Genomic DNA, 17,059 nt, shown 5'->3' with positions numbered 1-17,059 from the left:
GTGACTCAGATGGCCCACAGGAGTGCTGGCTGGGGGAGGCGGCAGTGGCAACCCTGTGGATTGATTTCCGGCCCTGGTCCCTGTCTAAAGACATCCAGATGGTTGTTTGACGATGTTACCCAGGAAGCCCATTGCCAGACATGAAGGCTCTAAGAAGAGGTCCAAGGAGACACAACCAGAGGACACAAGAGGACACATCTGATGGTTGAAATGTTGAGTTGCCCAAAGCCCAGCTAGAAACCGTCAAAATACAAACACACAGTGGTAAACAGAGCCACAGAGATCGGCTTGTGAAACAGGGTGCCAGAAAATTCTGAATAATTGAATTATGAAAATTCTTTTTTCCTAAATGAAGGAGAGAGGCTGCCGGCTGCAGTGGGGAGCCGAAGAGAGGGCTAGGCCGGGGGAGGATGTCTTCCCAGGGTCATGCCTGGGCTGGACCCAGCTCCATCCCCTCTGTGTTCCCTGTACCCAGCCAGAGGCAGGGTTCAGAGCAGCAGACATCAGGGAGACCTGGAGGGTCTCAGACACCATGGCCAGAAGTTGTTATCTTTAATCATGGGGAGCCATGGAGGGAGGGGGGCTATCACAGATATCAAGTCCAGATATTTGAACTTGAACTGTGGTGAAGAAGATTGACAGAATGGAGGGGAACTGACTGGATATCATAGATGGAGAGTGGGGATGAGGCTTGATGATGACCCTCCCACTTTGGGAGCCGGAGACAGAGTAGGTAGCAAATAGGAGTAGGTGAGGGATCAAAAAGGATGGGGTTTATGGAGTTTGGGGGACTGGCCAGCTGGACATGCCCAGAGGAGTTTGGATAAACTGACTGAGGTTTGCAGTAAACATCTAGATCTGGAGTTTCAGGCTTGGGAGCTGTCTGAGGTTGGGTTTCTTAGAAGCAGACCCTGAGATGCAGATTTCTGTGTGAATGATTTATTAAGGAGGTGCTCCCAGAGGAGCCTGGGAAGGGGTGGTGGGGGATGTAGGACAACACAGGAGAAGGAATCAAGCAATAAAAAAGTGTGGTCTCAGGCAGAGGCCCAGCATCCCGCTCCTGAGGGGACTCGGGAGTGTACTTAGGCTTCTTGGCCTGAGGCTGGCATCAAAAGTGTTTGTTTCTGAGAGTGATGGTTTCTGCTGGTGTCAGCCAGCGGTTAGGGATTGTGGTAGCGAGGGATGGGAAGGTTGCTTGGCGTCTAACTCTCTGCAAGTGCAGGGAAGCCTCCAGCAGGCCAAGGGCTGTCCTCCAAAAAGGGGCCAAGAGCCAGTTGTTGAACAGGAGAGCCTACCAAGTCCAGGTACGCAGAGTCATCCCAGGGTTCCGCATTGGGGAAGATGAATCATACCGTCTGCTCCCCGAGTCCACAGCAAGTTGACCATCATCAAAGCTGGCATGGATGGGTTGGCCCTGGAGACGGCAGAGCCAGAAGAGGAGAGCAGAGGGTGGGCTCTGGGCAACACTGACTGTCCAAGTTCCTGGCTGGGAGGGACCTTAAAAAAAAAGGTTTATTTGGCCACGCTGGGTCTTAGTTACGACACGTGAGATCTTCGCTCTTCGTTGTGGCTTGCTGGATCTACTTCCCTGACCAGGAATCAAACGTGGGTTACCCTCTGCATTGAGAATTTGGAGACTTGGCCTTTGGATCCCCTGGAAGTCCCTGGGAGGAGACTTACAGTCCACCTGACCCAGTTTCCCATGGATGCCAGCAAGCATCGGTCACAAGTGATTTCTTGTTGTTGTTTAGCTGCTAAGCTGTGTCGACTCTTTGCAACTCCATGGACTGTAGCCCTCCAGGCTCCTCTGTCCATAGGATTTTCCAGGCAAGAATACTGGAGTAGGTTGCCTTTCCCTTCTCCAGGGGATCTTCCCAACCCAGGGACTGAACTCACATCTGCATTGGCAGGCGGGTTCTTTACCACTGAGCCCCCTGGGAAGCAACTCTACTCAAATGACTTCAGCAGGAAATGAAGTCTTTGACCCTGGTCGCTGGGAAGTCTAAGGGCGTGGCCAGGTGTTGGAGTGGAAATTACACGACCAGGTTTCTCTCTCTCCAACTTTTGACTGTGGCTCCCCTCGTGTGCTGGTCTCCCTCGGAAAGGCTGGCGTCTGACAGCCCCAAGCACTATCCTTCAATTTCTCAGTACACAAGGAAGAAGGACAGTCTTCCTCGCAGCTGCCAAATATCAGATCTCAGAGAAGACCAGTTATCCTGCTGGGGTCACATGTCCATCCCTGACCTGGTCGTTCAGGGGACATGTCATCCAGCCGGTGTCATCCACTCCCAAATCTCTCTCTCCCTCCCTTTCTCTATGTATTTCACTCAGGCCTGAGCCACAAGACTACTTCTAGGAGGGAGGTTTGGGAAGGATCAGCCCCTCCAAACCAGATGAAATGACTTCTCCATGGGAAAAAGTTTCAACTACTGCAAGAATCTGCATGTAATACGGGAGACCCAGGTTTGACCCCTTTGGGCTAGGAAGATCCCCTGAAGAAAGGAATGGCTACCCACTCCAGTTTTCTTGCCTGGAGGATCCCATGGACAGAGGAGCCTGGTGGGCTACAGTCCATGGGGCCATAAAGAGTTGGACATCACTGAGCAACTGACATGAAAGAAAAGGAGGAAAGTCTGGGTTGACAACCATGGACATCCTTCCCACCTGTTGGGTGGCCACCTGGCCTCCCCTTGTGTTTCTGAGATAGGGATGCTCTGCTCCCCAAGGCCTCTAGGAAGGTCAGGGTGGATCCTAGGAAGGGGAATGGGGAAAACAGAGGGCCTACCCTGGAGAGATGGAGAGAAGAGGGACAGGCTTCGGCTAGGTAGCTGGAGCCTGTCTGGGATCTGAGACAGGGCAGAAGCAGGCCCTACATGGAAGGCCCTGGGGTCTGGCCTTGGGGTTTGGAGACACTGCTCCTGAGACACTGGCTTATGGGGCAGGTAGAAGAGCAGACACTACCCGTGTCGGGCTGCAAAGGAGGAGCTAAGCGGAGCTGGCAGGAGAAGCTGCCAGCTGCAAGGGCTGTTCCAGAGTCAGGCAGGGGGTCATAGCTAGCATCCAAGGCCAGGGAAGACTCGATGGTGGCCCTTGAACTCTGACCCTACTGGTCAACATGATAGAGTTGGCCAGTACCTGGGGCACTAGGGTAGGAGTCAGTCCCCAGATGCAGGGGGCAAAGAGCATGCCATTCCTACAGGGACAGAAAGTCCATTAACAGTAGAAAGTAACACGACGTTTTAAAGCACTTATACTAAAAAAAAAAAAAAAAAAAGAGTTAAAAGAAAGTAGATTAGTCGTTGCCCAGGGCTGGTGGGGGACTGGGAGGGAGGCAGGGGATGATGGCTAAAGGATACGGGGTTTCTTTTAGAGGTGATGAAAAGATCCTAAAGTGGTTACACATATCTGTCAGTATACTAAAATCCATCAAATGGTACACTCTGAATGGGCGAGTTGCCGGGTATGTGAATTATACCTTAATAAAGCCTTTTCGTTGTTGTTTTTAAGGGTGTTATTGGGACAGGTCACCAATCAGGAGTGCTTGGCAAGGAGACTGAGGCATAAGCCTCTCCTGTGGGCTGGCTGGGCCCCTATAGAGGAGTAGAGGCTACTATGGCCCAAATGGTCCCCAGAGTGTCCCCAGGCAGGTGAGAGCCTAATGGAACCACCTGCAGATGCCACCTTCTGTTGCTGCTATGGGGAGAACTCACCTGTCTGAGCTCCCACTTCCATCACCTGCTTACCTATACTAGCTCCTAATGTGGGGAGGCACCCTCTCTCCTCTGTACCCCCTCCGCTCTGTAGTCAGGGGACCTTGGCAAATGCAAATGTATACTCACGTCACCCCTTGAGTGACAAGCGCATCTGACCTTTTGCACATCCAGCCCCTGCTAACCCCTGCTAACTGACCTCTTTCCATCCTTTGAGCTTGACATGGCCTCAGGGCCTTTGCATTTCCTGTTCTCAGGGACCAAAACTCCTTTTTCCTATTCGGCCTAGGAAAACATGAGTAGCTCCTACCTCCCCTGCTGCAGACCACCTCTCCCCACGCCCAAGTGTACTTTCCTGCCTGTTTGGAATGTAAGCTCTCTGGGTCTGTGTGTGCTCACCCAACCCAGAACACCCCATAAAAATGTGTTCAATGAGCAAAAGGAATGTTCTCTCTGGCCTGGGAAGGCTGGAGCCTGCAAAGCGAGCCTGTGGGCCTCCTGGGTGTGAGCAGACGAGGCCAGCAGGTGAATCCTGTTCCCCAATCATGTAGCCTGATGAGTCCTGGGCCTTGGGGTCACTCATTTCTCTGTGGCCAGCAGCCTGGAGGTCAGAAAGCCCCACAGCCGCATGTTTGTTGAGCTAGGGCAGGCCGTCCTGAGACTGTGACAGGGGTGAGTTGGAGCTGGAGGCTCTGAGGGTAAGGAGATGCTTTGGCCTGGAAAATCACATCACGAGCTCGAGGCTGGCCTCAGGACAAGGCAGGGAAATTGCTAAGGGCCTGGCGTTCCAAGAGGCGGCCTGTGCAAGAGGAGAGACTCATTCTTGGAAAGTCAAAACCCCCATGGGGGCTGCAGCGGGTCTTTGAGCTGCTGGCGCGCGCCACTCTGGCTTTGGGACCAACCAGAGTGGTGAAAACAGAGTGACTGGATAGTCTGGCCACCTCGCGGTGTGGACAGGACGGTGAGGTCCAGGGGACTGGGGCCATCCTCTGAGGCCGCGGCGAGCTGGAACACGGGTCCAGGTACCCTGGCTCCCGGCCTGCCCTCTTTTCTTTCTGTCAGGCCGCCGCTGCCGCTGCCTCTTCCAAGTGGGAAAATCCACGTGGCATTTCTTCTTGATTCTGGAAGGGATGATGCAGTGAGCGTGTGGATGCTCACAGAGCTTCACGTCTGAAGTGGATTTCCCTTCCCGAGCATCCTTGGGTGGTGGTGGCGGTGTTCTCCAAAGCATCTGCACTCTCTGCATCCCTATAGGCTACTCTCGCCCGTTTTCTTTATTGGTTTTTGAGACTTTTTACTTAGAAATAATTTAAAACTTACGGAAAAGCTGAAAGAAGTACAAGAAACTCCTCTGCAAGATATATTTTTTCTTAACCTGGAGTCATTGCTTTATTTTACCCCTTTTGCTTATTATGTAATCTCCAGCTACAGAGACACATACACACAGATAAATACGCAAACACAGATACACACATTAAAAACTGTGAGTTCATACTGATGCACTCCGTTCCTGTCCAGCAGCCTAGTTTGGTTAAACCAAACTTCTAGACTTCTCCTTTCCATGTATGTGCGCTCCCCTCCAACAATGAAGAAATACTGCCTCCTATTTTGTATTTATTTGCTCATAGAAATCGTTTTAGATTTCTAACCCATACCCCCTTAACAGGAAAACCTATTAATTGGTGTTCAATATGCCTTTACATTTCCTTAAAATAAAATTCAATACAGAAAATGCACACATCTTAAGCTTGTGATTTGATGAGCTTTAACAAATACATACACTTGTATGACTCACAGGCCAACTGTCTTGATAAGCCATACCATAGCTGGGGTGGCTTACATATTAGGCATTTATTTCTCATGGTCTGGAGGCTGGAAGTCCAAGATCAGAGTGCCAGTGGATTTGGTTCTTAAGGAGGTTTATCTTCCTGGTGTGCAGATGGCCATCTTCTTGCTGTGTCCTCATTAGGCAGAGAGAGCACTCCGGTCTTGTTCTTCTTATAAGGTTGCTAATCCCATTCTGGTGGGCCCACCATCATGACCTCTTCTAATTACCTCCCCAAAGCCTCATCTCTAAATGCCAGCACCTTGGGGGTTATGGCTTCAACAAATGAAGTTTGGAGAGACATAAACATTCAGTACATAACATCAGTCAAAGTAGAGACAATTTCTGTCATTTTAGAATATTCTCTAGAGCAACTAGAAACAGAATTGGCTGGGCGATGAGAAAAGCATATGTTCAACCAAACAATAAATGGTCAGAACTTTCTTCACAGTTTTCCTATTTTTCATGTTCTCCCTAACAATAAAGAAGAGTGGTACTGTCAGGGTTTAAATTTCATCCTTTAGAAGTGGAAGCATATAGCGTGTGTGTGTGTGTGCGTGTGCGTGTGTGTGTGTGTGTGTGTGTGTGTACAGAAAGAAAGAAAGTGAAGTTGCTCGGTCATGTCGGACTCTTTGCTACCACATGGACTGTAGCCTACCAGGCTCCTCCGTCCATGGGATTTTCCAGGCAAGAGTACTGGATTGGGTTGCCATTTCCTTCTCCGAGGATCTTCCCAACACAGGGATCAAACTTGGGTCTCCCACATTGCAGGCAGATGCTTTACCATCTGAGCCACCAGGGGGCTATATGTGTGTGTGTATACACACACACACACACACACACACACACACATATACCCACACATAAGGATATGTATACATATATTCACATATTCTTTTTCAGTTTGGTCATTCTAATAGAGATATAGTGGTATCTCTTGATTTTAATGCATTTTCCTGCAGACAATTACGTTCAACTTGTTACCATTTATAAAACTTCACTTAAGAAGTGTCTAAGGTTTAGGTATATTTTGCCTGTTTTTTAAACTGAGTTTTAATTTTTTGATTTGTTTGGAGTTATTTATATATTCTGGATACAAGCTGCTTGTCAGATCTCTGTCTTGCAAGTATTTTTTTTTTCAAGTCTATAACTTGTCTATTTCTTTTCTTCAGCTCAGTTGTTTAGTTCAGTCTCTCAGTCGCGTCGGACTCCTTGCGACCCCCATGGACTGCAGCATGCCAGGCTTCCCTGTCCATCACCAACTCCCAGAGCTCAGTCAAACTCATGCCCGTCGAGTCAGTGATGCCATTATCCAACCATCTCATTCTCTGTCGTCCCCTTCTCCTCTTGCCTTCAATCTTTCCCAGCATCACAGTCTTTTCCAGTGAGTCAGTTCCTCGCATCAGGTAGCCAAAGTACTGGAGTTTCAGCTTCAGTGTCAGTCCTTCCAGTGAATATTCAGGACTGATTTCCTTTAGGATGGACTGGTTGGATCTCCTTGCAGTCCAACGGACTCTCGAGAGTCTTCTCCAACACCACAGTTCAAAAGCATCAATTCTTTGGCGCTCAGCTTTCTCTGTAGTCCAACTCTCATATCCATACATGACTACTGGAAAAACCACAGCTTTGACTAGACGGACCTTTGTTGGCAAGGTAATGTCTCTGCTTTTTAATATGCTGTCTAGGTTGGTCATAACTTTCCTTCCCAGGAGCAACCGTCTTTTAATTTCATGGCTGCAGTCACCATCTGCCGTGATTTTGGAACCCCCCAAAATAAAGTTTCGTCACTGTTTCCATTGTTTCCCCATCTATTTGCCATGAAGGGATGGGACCGGATGCCATGATCTTTGTTTTCTGAATGTTGAATTTTAAGCCAACTTTTTCAGTCTCACTTCTTTACTGTGATTTCTTTTCTTACGGGTCACTTAATTTTTGTTTGTTTGTTTTTTTTTTTTTTAACTTCGTTGTGCTGGGTCTTAGTTGTGGCACACAAAGTCTTCCATCTTTGTTGCAGCAGGTGGGATCTAGTTCCCTGACCAGGGATCGAAGCCCAGCCCCTGTATTGGGAGTGTCGAGTCTTAGCTACTGGACCACCAGGGAACTCCCTTGCTAACTTTTTTTAATGTGATAAAATACACAGAACGTACAATCTACCATCTTAACCATTTTAAAATTCAGTGGCGTTTAGTACATTCGCAGTATTGTGCAATGGCCACCACTGTCTAATTTCATTTTCATCAGTCCAAAAGGAAACTCAATACCCATTAAACTGTCATTCCACATTCTCCCATTTTCCAGCCTCTGGCAACCATTAATCTACGATTGGTCCCCATGGATTTGACTATTTTGGGTATTTCATATTAACAGAATCATACAGTATGTGGTCTCTTGTGTCTAGCTCATTTTAATCAGCATAGCATTTTCAAGGTTCATCCACATTGTAGAGATAAGTTCTCATCCATTCTGTGAATAAGGTCATGTCATCTGTAAACAGATGTGGTTTTGCTTCTTTTCTTTTTCTTTACTTCTTTTCTAATCCGGAAGCCTGTGCATCTTTTTCTTGCCTTGCTGTCCTGGCTAGGACCTCTAATGCAATGTTAAACAGAAGTGGTGAGAACAGATACTCCTGTCTTGTTGCTGATCTTAGGAAAGAAAAAATTTTAGTCTTTCACAATGAAATATTATGTTGCCTCTGGGTTTCTCATAGATGGCTTTCATCAGATTGAGGAAATTCAGTTCTATTTCTAGTTGGTTGAATGTTTTTATGAGGAAGGGGTGTTGGATTTTTTTTTTACGTTTATTGAGATTAGTTTGTGCTTTCCCCTTTATTTTGTTAATATGGAATATTTCACAGGTTGGTTTTTGTGTACTGAACTAAGTTTGCATTCCTGGGATAAATCCCACCTGATCACTGCATATAATCATTTTTGTATGCTGCTAAATTCAGTTTTCTAATATTTTATTGAGGATTTTCCTTCTATTTTCATAAGGAATATTGGTCTATAACTTTCTTTCCTTGTGAGAGTTTGGTCTGGCTTTGGTATCTGCAAAATACTGGCCTCACAGAATGGCTTAGGAAGTGTTCTCCTCTCCTCTTTTATGGGAAAACTTTGTGAGAGATTGACGCTAATTCTTTTTAAACATTTGGTGAAATTAAACAATGTAACCATCTCGTCCTGGCCTTTTCTGTGTTGAAAGTGTTTTGATTACTAACTCAGTTTCTTGTTCCATGTTTTTTCAGATTTGCTTTATCTTTTTCAGTCTCTCTTGGGAGTTTGTGCATTTCTAGGAACTTTTCCGTTTCACTTAGGTTATCTAATTTGTTGTCATAGTATTTTCTTATGCTGCTGCTAAGTCGCTTCAGTCTTGTCCGACTCTGTGGGACCCCATAGACGGCAGCCCACCAGGCTCCGACGTCCCTGGGATTCTCCAGGTAAGAACACTGGAGTGGGTTGCCATTTCCTTCTCCAATGCGTAAAAGTGAAAATGAAGTCGCTCAGTCGTGTCAGACTCCTAGCGACCCCATGGACTGCAGCCTACCAGGCTCCTCCATCCATGGGATTTTCCAGGCAAGAGTACTGGAGTGGAGTGCCATTACCTTCTCCAAGTATTTTCTTATAATCCTCTTTATTTTTGTAAGATCTGTATTAGTGTCTCTTCTTTTATTCCTGAGTTCAATAATTTGAATCGTCTTCCTTTTTTCCTTCATCTTTCTGGCTAAAGGTTTGTCAATTTTGTTGATCATTTCAAATGACCAATTTTGGGCTTTGTTCATTTTCTCTATTGATTTTCTTGCTTCTGTTTCATGTATTTCCATGCTAATATTTATTTCCTTCCTTCTGAATCCTTTGGGTTTAGTTTGCTCTTTCTCCCTCTAGTTTCTTTTTTCCTTTTTGGGTTGGGCTGCGTGGCATGCCAGACCTTAGCTCCCCAACAAGGGATCCTACCCACACCCCCCTCCAGTGGAAGCTTGGAGTCTTAACCACTGGACTGCCAGGAAAGTGCCCTCCACCCGCTTCTTAATGTAGAATACTGTTGATTTGGGATCTTTTCTCCTTTTTAATTTGGGCGTGTGTAGCTATCAGTTTCCCTCATTTATAATGCTACTTTCGCTCCATCTCCAAAGTTTTGGCACGTTGTTTTCGTTTTCATTAATCTCACAACATTTTCTAGCTCTCTTTGTGATTTCTCCTTTGATCTGCTTTATTTAAGAGTGTGTTGTTGAATTTCTGTGTATTTGTCAATTTTCCAAATGTTATTAACTTCTAATTTCATCCCATTATGGTCAGAAAACCTACTTGCATTATTTCAGTCTATTAAAATGTATTTATGGTCTAACATATCAATTATCCTGGAGAACACTCCATGTGCTCTTGAGAAGAATGTGTATCTTGCTGCTGTTAGGTAGATGTTCTATGGATGTTCATTAGATCTAGTTGGTGTATATTCTGTATCCTGATGACCTTCTGTCTAGTGTCCTCTCCATTATTAAAAGTGGAATATTGAGATATCTAATGAGGGAATTCCCTGGCAACTGCCAAGGCCTGGGTTCAATCCCTGATCAAGGAACTAAGATCCTGAAAGATGTGTGGCAAAAAAAAAAAGGAAAAACAAGAAAGAAAGGAGTACCTAAATATCATAGTTGGGCTGCTTATTTTTTCCATCAGTTCTTTCCATTTTTGCTTTTCTTTGTGTGGGGCTCTGTTTTTAGGTATATATACTAATAATTATTATATCTTTTTAATGCATCAACCTGTTCATCATTCTGTAATGTCCTTCTATGTCTTTAGTAACATTTTTTTCTCTTAAAAAGTATTTATTTATTTATTTATTTGGCTGCTCAGGGTCTTAGTTACAGCATGTGGGACCTAGTTACCTGACCAGGGGTCAAACCCTGGGCCCTTGCATGGGGAGCACAGAATCTTAGTCACTGGACCACCAGGGAAGTCCTAACAATTTTTTTTTTCTCTTAAAGTCTATTTTGTCTGAATTTAGTGTAGGCACTCCATCTCCCTTTTGGTTACTGTTTGCATGGAATATCCTTTTCCATGCTCTTTAAAGCTATGTATTTATTTTTATATCTATTCTGCCAATCTTATGTCTCTTAATAGGAGAGTATAATCCATTTAGCTTAATGTATTTATTGATAAGGAAGGTCTTGCTTCTGCTGTTTTGCTATTTGTTTTCTTTATGTTATATGTCTTTTTGTCCCTGGGTTCCTCCATTCCTACCTTCCTTTGTGTTTATGGAGTGTCCTGTGTATCACTTTAATTTCTTGTTGTTCCTTTAAATACATATTATTTCAGTTATTTGGGGTTGCCATGGAGATTAAAATGAACATTTTAATTTGTAATAACCTAGTTTCCATTAATGCTAACTTAATTTCAATAGTATACAAAATTTTTGCTCCTATCTAGCTTCATTACCCTCCACTTATGTGGTTCTTGTTCAGACTGCGTTTTTATCCATTGTGTGTCCATCAACATATTAATAGATTTGTAATTATTTCTTTTCAAGTCTATCTTTGGTATGCATCCTCCCTGGTATGTACATTACCTGCTCGATCCCCAGAAACAGATCAGAACTTTCAAATCCATGTAGACATCTCATTCCCCAGCCTTTCCTAAGAAGAAAAAAAAAAAAATAGACTTTTGGTTAGGCTATTGTTTGCCTCAACTTTTATCCAGGGCCTCAGGCAGCAGTGACTAAAACATTTGCCTATAAATGTTTTTAATAAACACCCCCCACCCACACCCCAGCTCTCTACCCCTGGGCCAGTTCTTTGTTAGGCAAAATGAAGACAAGCCTTCTGAGTTGATCTTACAGGGAACCACAAGATTGGTCAAAACAAATAATTACTTTTTTGTGTGTGTGTGAATGAGGTCTGTTCTGCTCCCTCCACCACCATCAATATGGGTTATTATTTTCAAAACTACCACTGAGCTGGAGAGTAGATGAGACTGGGCTAAGATTATACACCACAAAGCTTACTGTCTTGCTGAAATTCAGCTGTTTTTCTTTAATAAGTGCTCCCAGGTTTCTTGAATAAGTGCTCCTTTGTTTAATTTCCACAATTGCATAAAAGCGATTCTGACATTTTTGCCTTATTTTACTGCTTTTATTGGGGCTGGAATTTTGGAGTTCCTTGCTCTGCCACACTGACGTGACTCTTCCAGTAGCGTGGTGTGCTTGAGAGTCATGCGTATCATTGCATAAATCAGGAATTTCTTCCTTTTTACTGGTGGGTAGTATTCCACTGTAAAGATACGTCATAATTCTTAGTTCATTCATTTTTAAATGGATGTTTAGGTTCTTTGTGGTTTCAAGCTTTTATAATAAAGTTACTGTATACGTTTATCTATAAGGCTGTGTTCAAATATATGCTTTCTTTTCTCTTGGATACCTGCCCAGGAATGAGACTTGTTGACTATTTGTTTAATTTAGTAAGAAATAGTCATGGACTTCCTGTGTGAGCCAGTGGTTAAAACTTTGCCTTCCAATGCAGGGGATGTGGGTTCAATCCCTGGTCAGGGAGTTAACCAAAACATAAGACAGAAGCAATATTGCAACAAATGCAATAAAGACTTTTAAAAAATCCACATCAAAAAATAAACAACTTATCCTTAATAAAAAGAAAAAAAGAAAAGAAAGAGTCAAAGTGTTTTACAGTGTGGCTGTGCTATTTACATTCCCGCCAGCGTGATGGTTCCCGTTGCTCCATATGCGCTAATAGTAGATGCGGTCAGTTTACAAAAGATTAACAGTTTTAATGGTTAATGCATTTTTGTCTTAATATGGACTTCCCAGAGATCAAATTGCCAATATCCGCTGGATCATGGAAAAAGCAAGAGAGTTCCAGAAAAACATCTATCTCTGCTTTATTGACTATGCCAAAGCCTTTGACTGTGTGGATCACAATAAACTGGAAAATTCTGAAAGAGATGGGAATATCAGACCACCTGACCTGCCTCTTGAGAAATCTGTATGCAGCTCAGGAAGCAACAGTTAGAACTGGACATGGAACAACAGACTGGTTCCAAATAGGAAAAGGAGTACGTCAAGGCTGGGTATTGTCACCCTGCTTATTTAACTTCTATGCAGAGTACATCATGAGAAACGCTGGGCTGGATGAAGCGCAAGCTGGAATCAAGATTGCCGGGAGAAATATCAATAACCTCAGATATGCAGATGACACCACCCTTATGGCAGAAAGTGAAGAGGAGCTAAAAAGCCTCTTGATGAAAGTGAAAGAGGAGAGTGAAGAATTTGGCTTAAAGCTCAACATTCAGAAAACCAAAATCACGGCATCCGGTCCCATCATTTCATGGGAAATAGATGGGGAAACAGTGTCAGACTTTATTTTTGGAGCTCCAGAATCACTGCAGATGGTGACTGCAGCCATGAAAGGAGTCGGACACGACTGAGTGACTGAACTGAACTGAACTGAATGACTAATGAGGTTGAGCATCTTTTATATGCTGATTTGCCTTTTATACATCTTCTTTTGAGAGGTATCCAAGCATTTTGCCCATTTTTTAAAAGATTGTTTTTCTCTCTCTTACTGAGCCGCGTAGAAGTCCACTGTCATCTATAGATACTGTGAAGATTTCCTTCCATTCTATGGTCTACCTTTTCCTTTTCCAAACAATGATGTCTTTTTAAACTATAGCTTTATTAGAGATAGGGTTTCTTGTTTGGGTCCTGTTATAATTGGTACTGTTTTTGAGATTTCAGTTTCCAATGGTTTGCTGCTAGTGCATAGACTTTAAATTATATGTTTCCATCTTTATAAATTTATTTATAGTTTTAGGAGCTTTTGAGGGGTGGATTTCTTGGAATTTTCTTTGGAGACAATCATATGTTCCGTAAATAGGGAGAGTTTAAATTCTTCCTTCCCAAAGTGCCCTTTATTTTATTTTTTTTCTTTTTTTATTATCTTGCCTTGGTCTTCCAACACAATGTTGAATAGAAGTGGTAAGAGTAAACATTCTTATCTTGTTCTTGAATTTAGGGAAAGTATTCAATCCTTTACCAGTAAGTATAATTTTGCTGTCGCTCATCAGTCATGTCCGACTGTTTGTGACTGCACGGACTGTAGCTTGCCAGGCTCCTCTGTCCGTGGAATTTCCCAGGCAAGAATACTAGAGTGGGTCTTGCCATTCCCTTCTCAATGGGATCTTCCCAACCCAGGGATCGAACCCAGGTCTCCTGCTTTGCAGGCGGATTCTTTATTGTCTGAGCCACCAGGGAAGCCCCAAGTATGATTTTCAGTTCAGTTCAGTTCAGTCGCTCAATCGTGTCCGACTCTTTGTGACCCCATGAATAGCAGCACGCCAGGCCTCCCTGTCCATCACCAACTCCCAGAGTTCAGCCAGACTCATGTCCATCGAGTCAGTGATGCCATCCAGCCATCTCATCCTCGGTCGTCCCCTTCTCCTCCTGCCCCCAATCCCTCCCACAATCAGAGTCTTTTCCAATATGTCAACTCTTCACATGAGGTGGCCAAAGTACTGGAGCTTCAGCTTTAGCATCATCCCTTCCAAAGAAATCCCAGGGTTGATCTCCTTCAGAATGGAGTGGTTGGATCTCCTTGCAGTCCAAGGGACTCTCAGGAGTCTTCTCCAACACCACAGTTCAAAAGCATCAATTCTTCGGCGCTCAGCTTTCTTCACAGTCCAACTCTCACATCCATACATGACCACTGGAAAAGCCATAGCCTTGACTAGACAGACCTTAGTTGGCAAAGTAATGTCTCTGCTTTTCAATATGCTATCCAGGTTGGTCATAACTTTTCTTCCAAGGAATAAGTGTCTTTTAATTTCATGGCTGCAGTCACCATCTGCAGTGATTTTGGAGCCCAAAAAAATAAAGTCTGACACTGTTTCCACTGTTTCCCCATCTATTTCCCATGGAATGATGGGACCGGATGCCATGATCTTCGTTTTCTGAATGTTGAGTAATTTATAGATGCTCTTTATCAGGTTGAGGAAGTTCCTTTCTATTCCTACCTTTTTTTTTTTAAAGACTTAAGAACATATTTAAATTTTTTTTTTAATTAAATTTTTTGGCCATGCCACACATTGTAGTATGTGAGAATCTTAGTTTCCCAATCAAACCTGATTCCCCAGCTTTGGAAGTGTGGAGCCTTAAACACTGGACCACAGGCAAGTCCGCTACTCCTACTTTGATGAGAATTTATCCAGAATGGATAGGGATTCCCTGGTGGCTCAGATGGTAAAGTGTCTGCCTGCAATGTGGGAGACCCGGGTTTGATACCCGGGTTGGGAAGACCCCCTGGAGAAGGAAATGGTAACGCACTCCAGTACTCTTACCTAGAAAATTCCATAGATGGAGGAGTCTGGTGGGCTACAGTCCATGGGGTTGCAAAGAGTTGGACACACTTTCGCTTTCACTTTATCCAGAATGGATATTGAATCTTGTCAAATACATACATTGATATGATCATATGTGCTTTCTTTTTTAGATTGCATTAATTAATACTCAAATATTAAAACAGTCCCATGTTGCTGGGATAATACTCAGTTGGTTTCTGTGAGTGGCAGTGGTCTGTCCCCCGTGATTTATTCCTCAAAGCCTATGCTATCTAGGGCCAGATCCGTACACAAAGCTCAGCCGTGAGCCCAGCGGTTCATACAACTTTACCAAGTTGTTTTCTTCTTCTTTTTGGCCACACCACACCCCTAGTGGGATCTTAGTCCCCTGACCAGGAATTGAACCCTGGGCCCTCATCAGTGGAAGCTCATAGCCTAACCACTGGACTGCCCGGGAATTCCCCCAGATTGTTTTCTTGAGTTCCTTTTTCTCAGCAATCGCACCAACACGTTCCAGCTCGTGACTACTCCTCTTCCTTGTCCCTGATTAGAAAGCCGGGCTTTAGTTTCTCTGCTCTGCAACACCCTATTCGTGATAGCTTCTTCCTTCAGTGTCAAACGGCAAGGAGGTCGAGAGAAGGCAACAAGGGTGCCCCCGGTCCCCTTGGGACCACAGTGCCTCTTGCCGGGGGGAAGACGCCTTTTAATTCTGCCTCTGCCTTCTAACTTTTAACTGGGGTTGAAAAGAACATTGAAGAGCATTTTCTGTAAAGGACTGGCAATAAATAAATTAGGCTTTGTGGGCTGCATATGGCCTTTGCTACACACTCCTTCGCTTCCTTTTTCTTTCTTCTTTGCTTTCTTGTCCACGATGCTTTGTAAATGGACAAACCATTTTTAGCTTGAGGGCCAGGTAAGAACGTGCTGCAGGCCAGCTTTGGCCTGGAGGTCATAGTTTGCCACTCGTCCTACAAACCATTTACATTTTATATAATTATTGATATGGTGGGACTTAAATCTGCTCTCCTGATATTTGTTTTGTATTTGACCCATTTGTTCTTTGCCCCCTGTTCCCTCTTTTTCAGCCTTCTTTTGAATTAATCGAACATTTTTTATGATTTTATTTGATCTCATTCATTAGTTTATTAGGTATAACTCTTAGTTTTTTATTATTTAGTGATGTTTTATGACAGCATGTACATCTTTAACTTATTAATCTACCCTCAAGTAACATTATACACTTAAAAATATAGTCTGAGAACCTTACAATATTGTGCTTCTATTTTCCCCCTTCACCTTTGTGCTTCTGTGGGCAAATATTTTGCTTCTACATGTTATGACTGCCGCAATACATTGTTACTATTTCTGCTTTAAGTAGTCAGTTCCCTTTTGAAAAGATTTAAAAAGGAAGAAAAATACTTTTCCATGTTTATCCACACACTTACCATTTCGGATGCTCTCCTTTTCTTTATGTCCATCCATGTTTCCATCTGGCATCATTTTTCTCCTGTCTGAAAGACTTCCTTTAACATTTTTTTTTTGAAGTGAAGATCTGCTGGTGATTAATTCTTTCAATTTCATATGTCTAAAGAAATCTTTAGGCTCTGGTTCTGGGTAAAATGGAGTAAGTGCACTCCACCCTGTCTCTCCTACTGAATACAGCTGTAAAACCTGGACAGAATACATGGAACAGCTATCTGAGGACTCTGAAAAGTCAATATTAGTAGGAACATTGGAAAAAAAAAAAAAAAGACAAGTTGGAGCACCACCGAACCAGTGGTGAGTCTACCCATTATTTTTTCCTACAGTGTCCTCTAGTCTGAGCGCAAGTCAGCCTGAAACCAAGAACTAGTGTTGGCAGGAACAGAGAGAAGCCCAGGAGGAACCTTCTGATTCCCGCTGGAGGAACAGGAAAGGGACCTCCTAAAGCCTAGAGAGAGGAGAGACACTCTTTTTCTTTTTTTTCCTCTCGAATCTCATGCCACTGCCCCAAGCAACTTTCTGGTAATGACGTGAGACCTCCCAGTGAAGCCCACAGGATCCATTCCTCAGTAACAACAAACTTGTGAAGTGAGTTAAGAGTTAACCTGAATAGCTCCATAGTTACTGAAGAAATTAAATGTATAGCTAGAATCAACCAGTGAACCCATCTGGGTCTGCTGCTGTCTATTTTGAAAGGTTGATAATTATTT

General features: G+C 43.9%; 1 long non-coding RNA gene across 1 annotated transcript; it reads right to left on the bottom strand.

The window, feature by feature from the left end:
* Positions 1-10,713: 10,713 nt before the first annotated feature.
* Positions 10,714-16,692, bottom strand: LOC138429760 (uncharacterized). The gene is made up of 2 exons (XR_011252879.1): positions 16,313-16,692; positions 10,714-11,158 (listed from the first exon to the last, which is right to left on the bottom strand). It is a non-coding gene; the product is annotated as an uncharacterized lncRNA (long non-coding RNA).
* Positions 16,693-17,059: the final 367 nt, after the last annotated feature.

Source organism: Ovis canadensis, chromosome 24 (assembly GCF_042477335.2).
Source record: "Ovis canadensis isolate MfBH-ARS-UI-01 breed Bighorn chromosome 24, ARS-UI_OviCan_v2, whole genome shotgun sequence".
Classification (NCBI taxonomy): domain Eukaryota; kingdom Metazoa; phylum Chordata; class Mammalia; order Artiodactyla; family Bovidae; genus Ovis; species Ovis canadensis.
The sequence above is the reverse complement of the archived record's forward strand: the minus strand, read 5'-3'. Positions and strand labels throughout refer to the sequence as shown.